The sequence below is a fragment of the Oncorhynchus masou genome, chromosome 5 (genome assembly GCF_036934945.1).
Source record: "Oncorhynchus masou masou isolate Uvic2021 chromosome 5, UVic_Omas_1.1, whole genome shotgun sequence".
NCBI classification, from domain to species: Eukaryota; Metazoa; Chordata; class Actinopteri; order Salmoniformes; family Salmonidae; genus Oncorhynchus; species Oncorhynchus masou.
In genome coordinates, this window is record NC_088216.1 from 28,696,834 (window position 1) to 28,716,124 (window position 19,291).

The 19,291-nt window shown below is 42.9% G+C and overlaps 1 protein-coding gene across 3 annotated transcripts in view; it reads right to left on the bottom strand.

The window, feature by feature from the left end:
• Window positions 1-19,291, bottom strand: part of LOC135539351 (testis-expressed protein 2-like) — a 57,260-nt gene that overhangs the window by 25,215 nt on the left and 12,754 nt on the right. The gene's annotated exons all lie outside the window — the stretch shown is intronic.

Consider the following 19,291-nt stretch of genomic DNA (forward strand, 5'->3'; position numbering starts at 1 on the left):
TCAGAACTGCGATTATTTTTGTAAATAACAGCTGGTGCACGATATCTAAGGAAGTCTCAAAATTTTGCTCGCCTGAGGTATAGTATCTCATGATAAGCTGTAGACCACACTATCTACCTAGAGATTTTTCATCTGTATTTTTTGTAGCTGTCTAGACACCACCACAGACTGAGGCTGGCACTGAGACTGCACTCAATGAACTATTCTGCCATAAGCAAACAGGAAAACGTTCAGCCAAAGGTGGCGCTCCTACTGGTCGGGGGACTTTAATGCAGGAAAACTTAAATATGTTTGGCCTCATTTCTATCAGCATGTTAAATGTGCAACCAGATGGAATAAAAAACACCACCTTTACTCCATACAGAGACGAATACAAAGCTCTCCCTCAACCCCCATTTGGCAAATTTCACCATAATTCTATCCTCCTGATTCCTGCTTACAAGCAAAAACTAAAGCAGGAAGCACTAGTGACTCGATCAATAAAAAAAGTGGTCAGATGAAGCAGATTCTAAGCTACAGGATTGTTTTGCCAGCAGAGACTGGAATATGTTCCGGGATTCCTCAGACAGCATTGAGGAGTAGACCACATCAGTCACTGGCTTCATCAATAAGTGCATCGATGACGTCATTCCCACAGTGACCGTACGTACATACCCCAACCAGAAGCCATGGATTAAGGCAACAGCCGCACTGAGCTAAAGGCTAGAGCTGCAGCTTTCAAGAAGCGGGACTCTATAACCCGGAAGCTTAGAAGAAATCCCGCTATGCACTCAGACGAACCAACAAACAGGCAAAGCTTCAATACAGGACTAAGATCGAATCGTACCACACTGGCTCTGACGTTCGTCAGATTTGCAAACCATTACAGACTACAAAAGGGAAGCACAGCCGAGAGCTGCCCAGTGACACGAGTCTTCCAGACGAGCTAAACTACTTCTATGCTCGCTTTGAGGCAAATAACACTGAAACATCCATGAGAGCAACAGCTGTTCCAGATGACTGTGTGATCACGCTCTCCACAGCCAATGTGAGTAAGCCCTTTAAACAGGTGAGCCGCAGGCCAGACGGATTACCAGGACGTGTACTCTGAGTATGCGCTGACCAACTGGCAAGTATCTTCACTGACATTTTCAACCTCTCCCTGTCTGTGTCTGTAATACCAACATGTTTCAAGCAGACCACCATACTGCCTATGCCCTAGACCCATTCCAATTTGTATAGCGCTCTAACAGATCCAGATGATGCCATCTCTATTGCACTCCACACTGCCCTTTCCCACCTCGACAAAAGGAACACCTATGTGAGAATGCTATTCATTGACTACAGCTCAGCGTTCAATAACATAGCTTATTGATGAGCATTGAGGGCACTAAGGACCCTGGGACTAAATACCTCCCTCTACAACTGGATACCAGACTTCCTGACGGGCAGCCCCCAGGTGGTAAGGGTAGGTAACAACACATCCGCCACGCTGACCCTCAACACAGGGGCCCATTGGGTGTGTGCTCAGTCCCCTCCGATACTCCCTGTTCACTCATGATTGCACGGCCAGGCACGACTCCAACACCTTCATTAAGTTTGTAGATGACAACAGTAGTTGGGCTGATCACCGACAACAATGAGACAGCCGAGTGGTGCTAGGATAGCAACCTCTCCCTCAACATGTCCAAGTCAAAAAGAAGATGATTGTGGACTACAGGAAGAGGACTGAGCACGTCCCCATTCTCATCAACCTGGCCGTAGTGGAGCAGGTTGAGAGCGTCTTGACTGGTGGTATGACTGCCTGGTATGGCAACTGCTTGGCCTCCGACCGCAAGGCACCAGAGGGTAGTGCGTACGGCCCAGTACATCACTGGGGCAAAGCTTCCTGCCATCCAGGGCCTCTATACCAGGCGGTGTCAGAGGAAGGCACTAAAAATTGTCAGACTCCAGCCACCCTTGTCATAGACTGTTCTCTCTGCTACCGCACGGCAAGCGGTACCAGACCGTCAAGTCTAGGTCCAAGAGGCTTCTAAACAGCTTCTACCCCCAAGCCATAAGACTCCTGAACATCTAATTAAATGGCTACCCAGACTATTTGCATTTGGCGCATGTGACTAATAACATTTGATTTGAGGTTAGAAGGTAGCCTAATGAACAAAGACGGGGAATGGTAGATTCATCAAAATCAATGCAGGCTTTCCTGGAAGTTACCAAATACACATGAATGCACGGTTATATGGATGAATAGATGACTGCATGGTTATCTGAATATGAACCACTGTTTCCCATTCCCAGACAGAGTGAGAAGAAGAGAAAGGGTTGAGTGGGTAGAGGCTGACAGAATGCCATGCTGAGTCTCTGTGCTTGTTCTGCGTCAGCCTTCCCAGCAGGCCGATCACCCCACCCACACCTAGTGATTATAACCCCACTGTGACACCACCAGGTGAGATACAGACAAACACCCAACTAGCACACACGCAGGAGCACACGCACACACATACGTACACACATCATATTCAAGCATTCAAACTGTGTGTCTGACATTCTCCCTCCTTTTCTGTGTCTTTTTCTCACATGCACTCACACACCCCTCAGAGCAATACATACAATGCCAGACTAATTATTTGAAGACAAATCCTTTATAAAAGGAGAAAGTGGAGCTTGTTTGAAGCTTGTTGACGTGGGGACGGAAATAGAAACAAAGTGGGATGGATTGTACTCTCTGTGATTGCCACAGAATGGGAACAAACACCTTCACAACAAGCTATAAGGGACCAAAATATCCACATAATGAGATTGTCCCATCTAGGCCTAATTCCCGAGCTGTAATTCTAGGAATGGATTGAACAGTGTGGGACAGAATGACATTTGGGACTGATGTCTTGTTGGTTTCATCATATGACCCTTGGTCTGGATGGCGATAGAGAGCAAACAGTGAGGTCATCATCCAGCCCACATATGACAACGCACAATACAGGCTTGTCTTATGACTGCTTGTGTCATTGACCATAAACAAGAGACTTTGTTCAGGAAATAATGGCAAGAAAGTGATAAAAACAATGGATGGGGCAGGCATACTAGGAATTCAACTGTGTAGAATGGACCAAACACAGGATACTTTTGCCTACAGGTAGGATAGTCATACTGGAATGAGAACCATACCTTTGGCATACAAACATAACTGTTTATGCCATCCTTTAACAAATATAGTCCGTCCTTATCTCAAGCTTCCTAGGCTTTATCATTTAACTGTATACCTTTGTGGTTCAATGATCATTTAACCATTATTATGGCAATAGACCCTAGGCAATGGTCTCCGAGTGATGTAACAAGGCGAATGGTGATGTTTCCACTGGGCTAAGACTGCGTGGAAGAGAAGTCAGAGAGACTGCTCATCCCAATTAATAAGACTAGACTGGGTTCTGTCTATTGTAAAAAGTAAACGGATTGAGATATTAATTAACAAGGTACCATTTAGACACTTGCACTTAGTTGTCAGGCGATATCTCTGGTTTCACTAGAGAGACTGGAAGTGACCAACAGAACATCAATGATGTCGCTCTTGCTGCTGGCGATTCTCTGATCCACCTCTATGCAGACAACACCATTCTGTATACTTCTGGTCCCTCTTTGGACACTGTGTTAACTAACCTCCAGACGAGCTTCAATGCCATACAACTCTCATTCAACTGGTCTTAAATGCAAGTAAAACTAAATGCATGCTATTCAATCGATCACTGCCCGCACCCACCCTGCATCACTTCTCTGGACGGCTCGGACTTAGAATATGTGGACAACTACAAATACTACAAATACAAATAATGGTTAGACTGTAAACTCTCCTTCCAGACTCACATTAAGCATCTCCAATCCAAAATTAAATCTAGAATCTGCTTCTAGATTTATCGCAACAAAGCATCCTTCACTCATGCTACCCTCATAAAAACTGACCATCCTACCGATCCTCGACTTCGGCGATGTCATCTATAAAATAGCCTCCAACACTCTACTCAACAAATTGGATGCAGTCTATCACAGTGCCATCCGTTTTGTCACCAAAGCCCCATACACTACCCACCACCTGTACGCCCTTGTTGGTTGGCCCTCGCTTCATACTCATCGCCAAACCCACTGGCTACAGGTTATCTACAAGTCTCTGCTAGGTAAAGCCCCGCCTTATCTCAGCTCACTGGTCACCATAGCAACACCCACCCGTATCACGCGCTCCAGCAGATATATTTCACTGGTCACCCTCAAAGCCAATTCCTACTTTGGTCGCCTCTCCTTCCAGTTCTCTGCTGCCAATGACTGGAACGAACTGCAAAAAAAAAAAAAAAAAATCCCTGAAGCTGGAGACTCATATCTCCCTCACTAGCTTTAAGCACCAGCTGTCAGAGCAGCTCACAGATCACTGCATAGCCCATCTGTAAAACAGCCCATCTATCTACCTCATCCCCATACTGTATTTATTTATCTTGCTCCTTTGCACCACAGTATCTCTACTTGCACATTCATCTTCTGCACATCTAGCATTCCAGTGTTTAATTGCTATATTGTAATTACTTCGCCACCATGGCCTATCAGGGGCGGCAGGGTAGCCTAGTGGTTAGAGCGTTGGACTAGAAACCGGAAGGTTGCAAGTTCAAACCCCCGAGCTGACAAGGTACAAATCTGTCATTCTGCCCCTGAACAGGCAGTTAACCTACTGTTCCTAGGCAGTCATTGAAAATAAGAATTTTTCCTTAACTTTATTTAACTAGGCAAGTTAGTTAAGAAAAAAAAACTCCCTTACCTCATTTGCACTCACTCTAAATATACCTTTTTTTGTTTTCTTTTTTTCTACTGCACGTTTTGTTTATTCCATGTGTAACTCTGTGTTGCTGTATGTGTCGAATTGCTATGCCTTATCTTGGCCAGGTCGCAGTTGCAAATGAGAACTTGTTCTCAACTAGCCTACCTGGTTAAATAAAGGTGAAATAAAAAATAAAGTAGAAGTCACATGTAAACACAGATCGAAGATCAGCCTACCTTCCTCTATTCATTGCCTTAACAATTTAGGAGGGAGAACGCAAAACGGACGTCATGTCAGCATATATTGTAGGCCTCGGGGCAAATGGTCCTACTCCAATGAAGCCAGTGGGTTGATGAGCACAAGACAGTGACACGATTGAAACATGACCTTTACAACATGACAGTGAAAGCCTTTACCACTTCCAACCCGTGTGACGGTTATTACATTACGACTGTAATTGACTAGAAAAGGGGTTGTCTGACAGTAGCCTAAGCTACATAATGGATCTGTTCTCGTGTAACGCTTGATTAACATTTTTCAACGATGGTGGAAAGCCATGACATTAGGACCAATGAAAATTTGGATTTACATTTAAAAACGAGTGTTCCAGAAATAGAGAAGTGGGGGTGCATGATAGAGTGTTGAGTGCAGAGCAAGCGCCATATTTAGACACCTCCAGACATCGAGCAATGATTTGAGACAGCAAGTCTTCCGCAGTTGAAATGGACACCTACCTTGACCCTCCAGTGTGCACACACAAGCACAGTTTAACCTTTGCATGCATACCGTGCACTGCGGCTGCACAATTCATCATTCTTTTAAAAATTGCAATGTTGACAATATTTTGTTATTACGCCATTAATTTTAAACATTCAAAAATGTAGTAAGGGTCCTCTGAGAAACTGATAAACACTTTGGTTACTACTCTGTAACAACTTTTACCATACTTGTTTTATTTTCATTAGTTGTCATGCCAAACACCAACCATAGAACCTGAAAACTATTTTTATTTCTATGATTCCAACAGTTCACTAAAATCACAAATCTCAATATTTGGATAACAAAAACATTGCATTTGGATTATTTTCCCATATTGTGCAGCACTACCATGCACATATACAGTTGAAGTCAGAAGTTGACATACACCATTGCCAAATGCATTTAAACTCAGCTTCACAATTCCTGACATTTCTCCTAGTAAAAATTCCTTGTCTGAGACCAGTTAGGATCACCACTTAATTTTAAGAATGTAAAATGTCAGAATAATAGTAGAGAGAAGGATTTATTTCAGGTTTTATGTCTTTCATCAGATTCCCAGTGGGTCAGAAGTTTACATACACTCAATTAGTATTTGATAGCATTGCCTTTACATTCTTTAAACTTGGGTCAAACGTTTTGGGTAGCCTTCCACAAGCTTCCCACATTAAGTTGTGTGAATTTTGGCCCATTCCTCCTGACAGAGCTGGTGTAACTGAGTCAGGGTTGTAGGCCTCCTTGCTCACACACACTTTTTCAGTTCTGCCCACACATTTCTATAGGATTGAGGTCAGGGCTTTGTGACGGCCACTCCAATACCTTGACTTTGTCATTTTCCCACAAATTTGGAAGGATGCTTGGGTCATTGTCCATTTGGAAGACCCATTTGCAACCAATCTTTAACTTCCTGACTGATGTCTTGAGATGTTGCTTCAATATATCCACATATTGTTCCTTCCTCATGACGCCATCTATTTTGAAGTGTACCAGTCCCTCCTGCAGCAAAGTCCCGCCACGACATGATGCTGTCACCCCCGTGCTTCATGGTTGGGATGATGTTCTTTGGCTTGCAAGCCTGCCCTTTTTTCCTCCAAACATAACGATGGTCATTATGGCCAAACAGTTCTATTTTTGTTTCATCAGACCAGAGGACATTTCTCCAACAAGTATGAACTTTGCAACTGCACATGGGGACAAACCGTAGTTTTGAGCATTGGCTTCTTCCTTGCCGAGCGGCCTTTCAGGTTATGTTGATATATGACTCGTTTTACTGTGGATATAGATACTTTTGTACCCGTTTCCTCCAGCATCTTCACAAGGTCCTTTGCTCTTGTTCTGGGATTGATTTGCACTTTTCGCAACAAATTACTTTCATCTCTAGGAGACAGAATGTGTCTCCTTCCTGAGCGGTATGACAGCTGCGTGGTCCCATGGTGTTTATACTTGCGTACTATTGTTTGTACAGATTAACGTGGTACCTTCAGGCATTTGGAAATTGCTCCCAAGGATGAACCAGACTTGTGGAGGTCTACAATTTATTTTCTGAAGTCTTGGCTGATTTATTTAGATTTTTGAAGGTAGGCCTTGAAATACATCCACAGGTACACCTCCAATTGACTCAAATTATGTCAATTAGCCAATTATCAGAAGCTCCTAAAGCCATGACACAATTTTCTGGAATTTTTTCCAAGCTGTTTAAAAGGCACAGTGAACTTTGTGTATATAAACTTCTGACCCACTGGAAATGTGATACAATGAAATAGAAGTGAAATAATCTGTCTGTAAACAATTACTGGAAAAAATACTTGTGTCATGCAAAAAGTAGATGTCCTAACCGACTTGCCAAAACAATAGTTTGTTAACAAGAAATTTGTGGAGTGGTTGAAAAACGAGTTTTAATGACTCCAACCTAAGTGAATGCAAACTTCTGACTTCAACTGTATGCCCACAAGTTAACAATACACATACAAGTACAGACACAGGCAAACATGCACATACCTGACGGCTACACACAAGGTGTGGTCAAAGTGCTGCTCTTAGGTCAGTATCATTTCCACCCTGTTGTTCCCCAGCTCACAGTTACAGACACAGAGCTGCTGATCTGAGATCAGCTTCCTTCCCTCAAATAATGCATGATTTCAGCAGACTGCCAGATTGCCATGGATTGGTCTTGTCTGCTAAAAGCTGCTCTCTGTGCCTCTGCAGGAGAATGTGGTTTAATGATGGAAAAGAATGGAGGAATGTCCGACTACTTCTATTCCTCGACTCCGTACTGACCCCAAGTTGTCCCCTAGCCTAGGTAATGACAATGTGTGGCACCTACTGCTGTGACATTTCAAAAGGGGTTATCTTTTTTTTTTTTTTTTTACAGTTTTTCCAAGCCATTGCATTTATCAAGAAACAGCTGCATTATGTCAGTGCACAGTGGTAAATCAGTGTCGTGTCTGTCCATGGAGGCTACTGCATTTTATTTCATGGGAGATGTAGCTCAGTTGGTAGAGCATGGCACAAGCACCAGGGTGCTGGGTTCGATTCCCACGGGGGGAAATGTAGGAAAAAAGTTGAAAGAAAAAAAATGATGCACTCACTACTGTAAGTGGCTCTGGATATGAGTGTCTGCTAAATGACCAACATGTAAAATGTAGATGTTACACTTGGATTTTCTATAGAAAAAGTTGGTCAAAATCAAACCACCCCAAAAATATTTGCCATCTAAAGTGGACCACTGACTTTTGTTAGTGTGATCAATAATAACCAATTCAAAAAAAATTGCTAATAATAAGAGATGCCAAAAATACTTTCTTTGACATGGGAACAATGAAGTGATGTCAGTCCCCAGTCGGTTCACCTAGACATAGCAGGGCAGACTCAGACTGGACAACAGTCACATGTTAGGGGTGAGCCAGCCAAGCCAAGTCATTTACCACCCCTGTCCCTGCCTGGTCTCGGGGTCAGCAGCAGGCAGCAGCACAATGAGCCCATTCAACAGCCGTGTGCTGTAAACCAAAGTAATAGCTCTCATTATAAACAGCATGGTTCGGGCCATGAATGCTTATTGGCTAAAAGACATAGTATATCAGAAATTATACCACGGGTATGACAAAAAAAGTACTTTTTGCTGTTGCAATTATGTTGGTAACCAGTTTATAATAGCAATACGGCACCACTGAGTTTTGTGATATATGGCCAATATACCACGGCTAATGGCTATATCGTGGTATTCTGCGTTGCGTTGTGCTTAAGAACAGCCCTAAGCCGTGTTATATTGGCCATATACCACACCTCGGCTTTATTGCTTAATTATAACACATGGGCTGCATCCCAAAGGCACCCTAATCCCTATATAGTGCCCACATGGCTCTGGTCAAAACTAGTGCACTATATATGGGGCGGCAGGTAGCCTAGTTGTTAGAGAGTTGGGCCAGTAACCGAAAGGTTGCTAGATCGAATCCCCGAGCTGACAGGGTAAAAATCAGTCGTTGTCATTGAAAATAAGAATTTGTTCTTAACTGACTTGCCTAGTTAAATAAAAAAAGGTTAAAATATATATAATAAAAAAAATAAAGAATAGGGTGCCACTTGGGACATAGAAATCAGACTTAAACCGGATTAAATACCTGCCCTTAATCCACTTTCCTTTCTCCACCACTAGCTCTTATTCTCTTGAAATCACAGGGGTGTCTCAGGGGGAGTGGCATATGCAACAACATTTCCATTTCACACCACACACACTTGTACAGGTTACTTGTCCTTAGTCTCTTCCTCAATTGTCCCCATTTCTCTCTCACTGAATATAGAACAGCACTACTTTGTTCCATATTACTGACATAAATCATCATGACTAGACAACATAAAACAACAAGTGGCTGTGTGTGTGTAGTGTGTTGGTGTGTGTGTGAACTGAAGTAGTCCCTCCTATAGTTGTGTGTGTACTGTACACGTGCTAATGTGAATGTGTATACAAGCACTGAAGTAATCCCTCCTCCCCTGATGTTCCAGTGGAGGCCTGTAGGACTGAAATGGAGTCATCAGATGCAAGGCAATGGGAGAAGCTAATTACTGCAGTGACAGGACCTCAATAGATACTGGGCTCTGAGCTCAGACAGCTGTTCACGCAGGTTCACTTCCACCACATGAGTCACGCAGTGCAGTAGTGTTTGTACGGTACACTGAAAACTATAACATGAAAAATGGTTTGGTACTAAAATTGTGTTACTTTCAGTTCTTCTATCAAATGTGGCTCACGTTTGGAAATCAATGAAAAGTTTATGATAAGACATGAACAGAAGGCATCAGTGATTCGTATTCCCTGTAACTTCCTGAAGAGGATACGGCCCGTCTGGTGTGTACAGTGCGCATACATCTACCACTTTGTCTAGCCGTTAACGATGCTAATGAATACCCTCCTTCGGGCTCCCGAGCACTACAGAAAGACAGCTAACCAAACAGCAGTGCTGAGCGCATGCACACTTGAATTAAAGGGTAACTACACTAAATAATCTACATTTCTATAATTTTTTCCAAGACAGGTGATCCCCTGATGTGTTAAGAATTTTTTGTAGATTGAACATCCAATAATGTTGTATTTCTAGTAAAGAGTGTGATTTAAAGGCCCGAAAAACCTGAGAATACAGATTTTTCCCAGTTTTCTTTTGCTGTGGTATTGTTTTGGTTATCGAGTATCGTTTTGGTATTGGTTATTGTGATACTAAACCTGGTATAGTGACAACACTAGTGGGAATGACAGGAGACTCATCATATTTGTCATACAGCCCTAAAGAGACATCTGGAAAGGTGATGAGTGGGATGAATGGCATAGGTGTTCATAGTCACACACTCAGATAAACACACACACACACACACACACACACAGCAATGACAGACCCAAATACAGAGTTATCATACTGCTACAATGAGTGATGGGTGAGTAATGATAACATCAATGTGATTGACTTCATGGGATAGCATGACCATAGTGGGGTGATGCCGAGTCATGTCAGTTGAGTTCTCAGAATCAAAAGGACACTTGAAATTCTATCCAAATTAGAGATCGACCGATTAATTAGGGCCGATTTCAAGTTATAACAATCGGAAATCGGTATTTTTGGACGCCTTTATTTAACTAGGCAAGTCAGTTAAGAACACATTCTTATTTTCAATGACGGCCTACGAACGGTGGGTTAACTGCCTTGTTCAGGGGCAGAACGACAGATTTCTACCTTGTCAACTCAGGGATACAATCTTGCAACCTTACGGTTAACTAGTCCAACGCTCTGACCACCTGCCTCACGAGGAGCTCGCCTGTTACGAGAATGCAGTAAGAAGTCAAGGTAAGTTACTAGCTGGCATTAAACTTATCTTATAAAAAACAATCAATCATAATTACTAGTTAACTACACATGGTTGATGATACTACTAGTTTATCTAGCGTGTCCTGCGTTGCATATAATCGATACGTTGAGCATTCGCTGCTCCAGTCAGTGCTCCAATGTGTACCTAACCACGAACATCAATGCCTTTCTTAAAATCAATACACAGAAGTGTATATTTTTAAACCTGCATATTTAGCTAAAAGAAATCCAGGTTAGCAGGCAATATTAACCAGGTGAAATTGTGTCACTTCTCTTGCGTTCATTGCACGCAGGGTCATGGTATATGCAACAGTTTGGGCCGCCTGGATCATTGCGAACTAATTTGCCAGAATTTTACGTAATTATGACATAACATTGAAGGTTGTACAATGTAACAGGAATATTTAGATTCATGGATGCCACCCGTTTGATAAGATACAGAACAGTTCCGTATTTCACTGAAAGAATAAACGTTTTGTTTTCGAGATGATAGTTTCCGGATTCGACCATATTAATGACCTAAGGCTCGTATTTCTGTGTGTTATTATGTTATAATTAAGTCTATGATTTGATAGAGCAGTCTGACAGAGATGGTAGGCACTAACAGGCTCGTAAGCATTTATTCAAACAGCACTGTCGTGCATTTTGCCAGCAGCTCTTCGCAATGCTTCAAGCATAGCGCCGTTTATTACTTCAAGGCTATCAACTCCCGAGATTAGGCTGGTGTAACAATGTGATGTGAAATGGCTAGCTCGTTAGAGAGGTGCGCGTTAATAGCGTTTCAAACGTCACTCGCTCTGAGACTTGGAGTGGTTGTTCCCCTTGCTCTGCATGGGTAACGCTGCTTCGAGGGTGGCTGTTGTCGTTGTGTTCCTGGTTCGAGCCCAGGGAGGAGCGAGGAGAGGGATGGAAGCTATACTGTTACACTGGCAATACTAAAGTGCCTATAAGAACATCCAATAGTCAAAGGTGTATGAAATAGAAATCATATAGAGAGAAATTGTCCTATAATTCCTATAATAACTACAACCTAAAACTTCTTACCTGGGAATATTGAAGAGTCATGTTAAAAGGAACCACCAGCTTTCATATGTTCTCATGTTCTGAGCAAGGAACTTAAACGTTAGCTTTCTTACATGGCACATATTGCACTTTCTTCTCCAACACATTGTTTTTGCATTATTTATTTGAGGCTAAATTGATTATATTGATGTATTATATTAAGTTAAAATAAGTGTTCATTCAGTATTCTTGTAATTGTCATTTTTACAAATAGATTATTTATTTTTTTAATGTTTATTTGATTTAATGTTTATTTATTTATTTTTAAAATCGGACGATTAATCGTCTCGGTGTTGAAAAATCATAATCGGTCGACCTCTAATCTAAATATCCTATCCATATAGGTCTTATAAAATGTAATGCAAACAAGTGACAAACTATACAACCTACTATAATTCTCTGAAGAGGCTGTAAGCTCAGCGAATTGCTAACAGGGGCGCACGCACTACTAAAAATGGACCACATGCACAGACACACGCACAAACTAGGAAAACATAAATAGGCCTAGGTAAAGGAAATCATTTTCAAGATAACAGTACAAAAAAACATTTCCTAACAATGTAAACTTGCCCCTGTTAAGAAAAACAACAATAGGGAGAGAAAACAAGAGGATTTAGTCCGACTTCACAGAACAGGCTTGGCAATGAGCTGCCTGCTGCAGCTAATTTCCTCCTTGGTAATCTTTCCAGGACCAGTGACCTCTGACCTCTATCCAGTCTCTCTCTGGCCTTGACCCTTCTCTTCAACCCATCAGAATTATACAAGGTAATGTCAATAGTATCAATATTATTCATCCTTTCGCCAGCATAGGTGATAACCTGTACAATAGCAACTTTCGTATGCTTTCTTAAAATAATGCACAACAGGAAAGGCTGTGTCGAAGGAGCAGGAACAACGGATAATCCTATATTCCTTAATGCAGAAATGCGCAACCAGCAGTTTAAGCATCAAGCTACTTAAAAAAAAAAAATCAGATATCTAGTCGCCATGCCAACTAACACCTTCCTTACAACTCCCACTACCAACAAATCTTTCCTGGAATTAATTACCTTGTTGGTAAGGTGACACGTTGTTGTTTTCTAACACGACAACACTAGGATTCAGAGGAGAAAAAAAAATATATGTTAACTTGAAAATTAGGAAAACCATCACACTCCCGATATCTCATTTGTTAACCTTAATCCAATTAGCGTGTTAGCATCTGCTTAGCTTTCACATCAATTTAGTGGCTAGCTCGCCCAGCAGCAAGATAAATGGGCCCTGCTGAGTTTGAAGTCTTCGCTGGTCATGCTAGCTGCAGTCAGAAAGAAATAGGGCTAGACAATAAGACAAGACTGTCAACGTGTGGGAGCTGGTGCTAAAAATTTGCCATGCAAAAAAAGAAAAAAATACATTATTTCATGTCAGTAAGGATATCCAATACCAGACATTCTTTCAACAGCCCTGCTCTCAGTTCACACTTGAAACTGAACCACATCAAACCATTCTGAGCTGGTATCTAGTGGAAAAAAAGGTTCACTTGGTTTGATGGCATAGGAGGACTGAGCAGGGAATACCACCAGTATTTTGATGTTCTTTCCTGTGGTTCAACCACTAGGGACAGCATTATAGGGACAGCATTATATTATGCAGCTCACGCTGCATGTTGATAGTAGTATTATCCTGGGTTAAAAAAACAGCCCAGGGCTATTGATACTGCTCTTTGGGTAAATATAGAACATTTGCCCTGGCAATGGACAAGGAGTTAGTCTCATCCTTTCTGAGCGTTAATAGCATGTTGCCTTGGGTCTGCCATAAACTTCTGAAATAATGTTGTTTCCATGGTAGCTTGTCTTACCCTCAGGAGAGGGGTATTTGTGCAAGTCATCTTATGTCTGCCATGTGACAGAAATAACAGGCTGCTAGAGGGAGGGATGGCACAATAGCCTCACGTCACCAGCCCCCTCCGAGGCCTTCTCAAATGTCAAATGCTGTTTTTCCAAATGGCAATCCGGAATAAACATGATAATTCTGGCAGCTAGCATTCAGGGGACATTAGGAAAAAGTGGTGAGAGAAAAAGTCTGAAGGGGTGGGTGAGTCAAGATGAAGTCAGAATGTGCAGCGCCGCCATTGTTTTGCAGAGGCTTGACAGGAGCTTGGTGGTTGTCCTCAAGATCCTAGGGCTCAAGAATATGTTGAGAAAATGAATTTAAAATTAATTTAAATCTATATGCAACTCAGAGGAAAACACTATTGGCCAAAGCAAAGCGTTTCAGTGTTCTTTGAGTAAAACCTACCTTCCATTACCAATCCCAAAGGGACCGACGGATACCATAGCTCACCAACCAAACTTGCTTGAGACAAACATAAAACGATAAAGCATACATATGCTAACTTTCATTCCTTCCAGGGCCTGTCGGAGAGATTGTGTAATCCCAGACCATGTTTCCTAGGCAGGGTTTAGCAATAATCCCCCCACACTACTATCCCTCTTTACTTATTCAACCTCTCTTTGCTAATACAGCAACTACCTGCTGAGTCACTTACTGAAACCCCCAAAGCAATGACAACCCACACAACCCAACACAAAGCCAAAGCCTCTGGTTATTGGTGAAAGCATCCTCTCCCCATGTGCCGTGAACAATTCCTGTTGCTGCCGCCTTTGAAAAGGCAATTTACCAGGGTATTTAAGATAACACTACCGAAAGGTGTTGAAAGGAGGAAATGGGAAGTAAAAACATGTTTGTTGCTCTCTCTCAGTGATGCTTTTGTGCTCTTACATGATGTAATACACAGAAAATTCACAATAAACTGCAAGACGGGCCTCTACAGCCAGGGTGGAGATAGAATGTAGAATAAAAGCATACGGCGTAATAATTTTTCCAATTATATTGAAATGGTGGGTGCGAGTCTGCTGGGTATGAAAATGCCTTTGTGTTAATGCCATTGACACAGAGCACAGGCAGGGGATAAGAAAGAGGGGATTATGGGAGAGAGGGGCGGTCGGCTGAATAGGTGTAAGCAGCACAGTATGCTGGAGCTTAGCTAACACTGACTGAGCTGATAGCATTGCGTGTGTCTTCTTGAAGTACAAGGTCAGGACCTGGGAGAGAGAGAGGGAGGACGGGATTGGAGGTAGGGAAACGAAGAGAGAAAGAACGCATAGTGAAGGAGGGTGTTGAAGGGAGAGAGAGGAGAGAAAGAAGAGGGAATAGACAGGTGAGGTAAAGGAAGATTGAAAGGCCTGTGAGTGTGCATACAGTGCCTTGCGAAAGTATTCGGCCCCCTTGAACTTTGCGACCTTTTGCCACATTTCAGGCTTCAAACATAAAGATATAAAACTGTATTTTTTTGTGAAGAATCAACAACAAGTGGGACACAATCATGAAGTGGAACGACATTTATTGGATATTTCAAATTTTTTAACAAATCAAAAACTGAAAAATTGGGCGTGCAAAATTATTCAGCCCCCTTAAGTTAATACTTTGTAGCGCCACCTTTTGCTGCGATTACAGCTGTAAGTCGCTTGGGGTATGTCTATCAGTTTTGCACATCGAGAGACTGAAATGTTTTCCCATTCCTCCTTGCAAAACAGCTCGAGCTCAGTGAGGTTGGATGCAGAGCATTTGTGAACAGCAGTTTTCAGTTCGTTCCACAGATTCTCGATTGGATTCAGGTCTGGACTTTAACTTGGCCATTCTAACACCTGGATATGTTTATTTTTGAACCATTCCATTGTAGATTTTGCATGTTTGGATCATTTCTTGTTGGAAGACAAATCTCGTAGATTTTGCTTTATGTTTTGGATCATTGTCTTGTTGGAAGACAAATCTCCGTCCCAGTCTCAGGTCTTTTGCAGACTCCATCAGGTTCTCTTCCAGAATGGTGCTGTATTTGGCTCCATCCATCTTCCCATCAATTTTAACCATCTTCCCTGTCCCTGCTGAAGAAAAGCAGGCCCAAACCATGATGCTGCCACCACCATGTTTGACAGTGGGGATGGTGTGTTGTGGTTGATGAGCTGTGTTGCTTTTACGCCAAACATAACGTTTTACATTGTTGCCAAAAAGTTCAATTTTGGTTTCATCTGACCAGAGCACCTTCTTCCATATGTTTGGTGCGTCTCCCAGGTGGCCTGTGGCAAACTTTAAACAACACTTTTTATGGATATCTTTAAGAAATGGCTTTCTTCTTGCCACTCTTCCATAAAGGCCAGATTTGTGCAATATACGACTGTGTTGTTGTATGTGTCTAATTGCTATACTTTATATTGGCCAGGTCGCAGATGCAAATGAGAACTTGTTCTCAACTAGCCTACCTGTTTAAATAAAGGTGAAATAAAAAATAAATCAATAAAAATCCACTGATGATGCAATCTCTATTGCACTCCACTGCCATTTCCCACCTGGACAAAAGGAACACCTATGTGATAATGCTATTCATTGACTCCAGCTCAGTGTTCAACACCATAGTGCCCTCAAAGCTCATCACTAAGCTAAAGACTCTGGGACTAAACACCTCCCTCTGCAAATGAATCATAGACTTCCTGTCGGGCAGCCCCCAGGTGGTAAGGGTAGGCAACAACACATCTGCCCAACTGATCCTCAACACCGGGGCCCCTCAGGGTTGTGTGCTCTCCTGTACTCCCTGTTCACTCATGACTGCACGGCCAGGCACGACTCCAACACCATCATTAAGTTAGCTGATGACACAACAGGGGTAGGTCAGATCACCGACAACGATGAGACATCCTATAGGGAGGCGATCAGAGACCTGACCTGTGCACCTGCTATCTACCTCATCCCCATACTGTATTTATTTATCTTGCTCCTTTGCACCACAGTATCTCTACTGCAAGGACAACAACTTCTCCCTCAATGGGATCAAGGCAAAGGAGATGATTGTGGACTACAGGAAAAAGGAGGACCGAGCATGCCCCCATTCTAATCGACGAGGCTGTAGTGGAGAATGTCGAGAGCTTCAAGTTCCTTGGCGTCCTCATCACCAACAACTAACATGGTTCAAGCACACCAAGACAGTCGTGAAGAGGGCACGACAAAACCTATTCCCCCTCAGGAGACTGAAAAGATTAGGCATGGGTCCTCAAAAGGTTTTACAGCTGGCACCTTGACGGGTTGCATCACTGCCTGGTATGGCAACTGCTCGGCCTCCGACCACAAAGCACTACAGAGGGTAGTGTGTACGGCCCAGTACGTCACCGGGGCTAAGCTGCCTGCCATCCAAGACCTCTATACCAGGTGTCAGAGGAAGGCCCAAAGAAATTGTAAAAGCATAGTCCCTTTAATAACTCTACCTACATTAACATAATTAACCTCGACACCGATATCCCCCCCCACACACACACATTGTACCGGTGCCCCCTGTTTATAGCCCCGCTATTGTTATTTACTGCTGCTCTTTAATTATGTTATTATTATCTCTTACTTTTCTAGGGATTTTCTTAAAACTGCATTGTTGGTTAAGGGCTTGTAAGTAAGCATTTAATTGTAAGTTGTATTCGGCGCATGTGACAAATACAATTTGACATTCATTACCTTATACGAAGTGTTTGATTGTGAGAGTACAACCTGTGTGCCAGTGTTAACATACACGGCTCCGATTGACAAGGGAAGAAGACACTCAGAGGTGTTCCAACTCCATTTCTCTGGATTGCACTTCTCTAAAAGTGAAAGCTTCATTGACTAATGCATGAGCACAGCCAGCTAAAAAAAAAAAAACTGATGACAGTGTCGGCCAGTAAATACAGGGGACAGAAGACAAGCTGCTCTACCACCCACATGCTAAGGACATTGTTGTTTGACACTTAGAAAACTTGAGACCACCTGACAGTTCCCACACACACTCCCACACAGATGCTAAAACACCTGCCATTGGCTGCCTGCTTTAGGCCTGGCTGTGTGTGTCTCCACAGAGAACACTAGATGAGAGGATCAGAGAGCTGGAGGCCTGACTGTTCGCATATGTTGTATTTACCAGTAAGTGTGTATGAATAAACATGTTTGGGAGAGAGTGAAAGCGAGAAAGAGAGAGTGTGTGTGTGTGTGTGTGTGTGTGTGTGTGTGTGTGTGTGTGTGTGTGTGTGTGTGTGTGTGTGTGTGAGTGAGAGAGAGAGCGTGTTGACACACAAGCCAGTTTAAAACCAGTGTGCATGTTTTCTGTTGCACCGGCCAGTGCTAACAGGCTGGTTAAAAATACCCCAGTCAATGAGACAGGATCACCACAGGGCAGCCTGTCAATGCAGTCAGAACTCCCTCATACTGAAAATACCACTTCAAGAGTGAATGTGCACAGGCTTTAAACAGTATTTTTGGAATGAGGATGTAGTAGTGGTGGTATAGCATTCGTGCAGGACGTTTCTTCAAGCCTCACTAACTACCAATTCAAAGAGACACTTGTAAACAAGGAGCCGACTGTGTTCCTGAGGCATCTTCCAGGGAAAAGCTGCGTCACTGCTGCCAGGGGCAATGCTCTTGGCCAGGGCTTGAATGGGGAGCGTGCTCAGTTACCCAGAATAGTTAGAAGTCTGTAGAAAAAAATTACGTAAACAAACCTGATGTTTAGAGAAGTTCTCTCTTGCTCTCTTTAAACAGGAAAGGTCCGGATGAGGGCCTGATACTTCTCCCCCAGGCCTGATACTGTACCGTACATTCACTACTGTGCACACTACCCACTGGTCTATACAAAAGCCCAACAGCATTAACAAACATGCTGCAGGCCTAACGGTAACCTATCGCATGTTTGAGCTGCTAATTACATAACAGTAGCCTATTTCTTTCCAAATGGCTACATTATTACACAGATAAAAAGGTTCAATAGATTTTGAATACATTCCAAACAACATTCTGGTATTGTTGTTGTTCAGTTGTTCTTTTCAGTGAGAAAGGGGCTGGCTGGCATAGGTACAGTATGTGACGCCATGCCCAGTGCCCACTAAGACTTAGGACACTTAGTGCAGGCGCTAGATGTGAGAACTTATGAGAGGCAAAGAGAGAGTGCTCATGACGTGCCCATCAGCGAGACAGAGACACAGAGAGAGACACAGAGCGACAGAGAGAGAGAGCTGGAGGGTGGTCCTCCATGTCCCTTCTCGCTCGGCAGCGGCCTCCGGCACAGTTCACTGGTCCTTCATGACGACCCTGACCATATGCTAATATAAAACAAGCTGTCACTCGAGGTTAACAACCCCAAAAACATGCTCTTGGCTAGTCCCTCCACGTGTCTTCCAAAACATCCATATCGCTGACATCCCAAGTCCACAGTGCATCTAGTAATGTTAGATATGTACGAACACAACATAGATCTGAAGTCTGAGCCTCAAGGTAAAGATATAGATTGCAGGTGAATTCA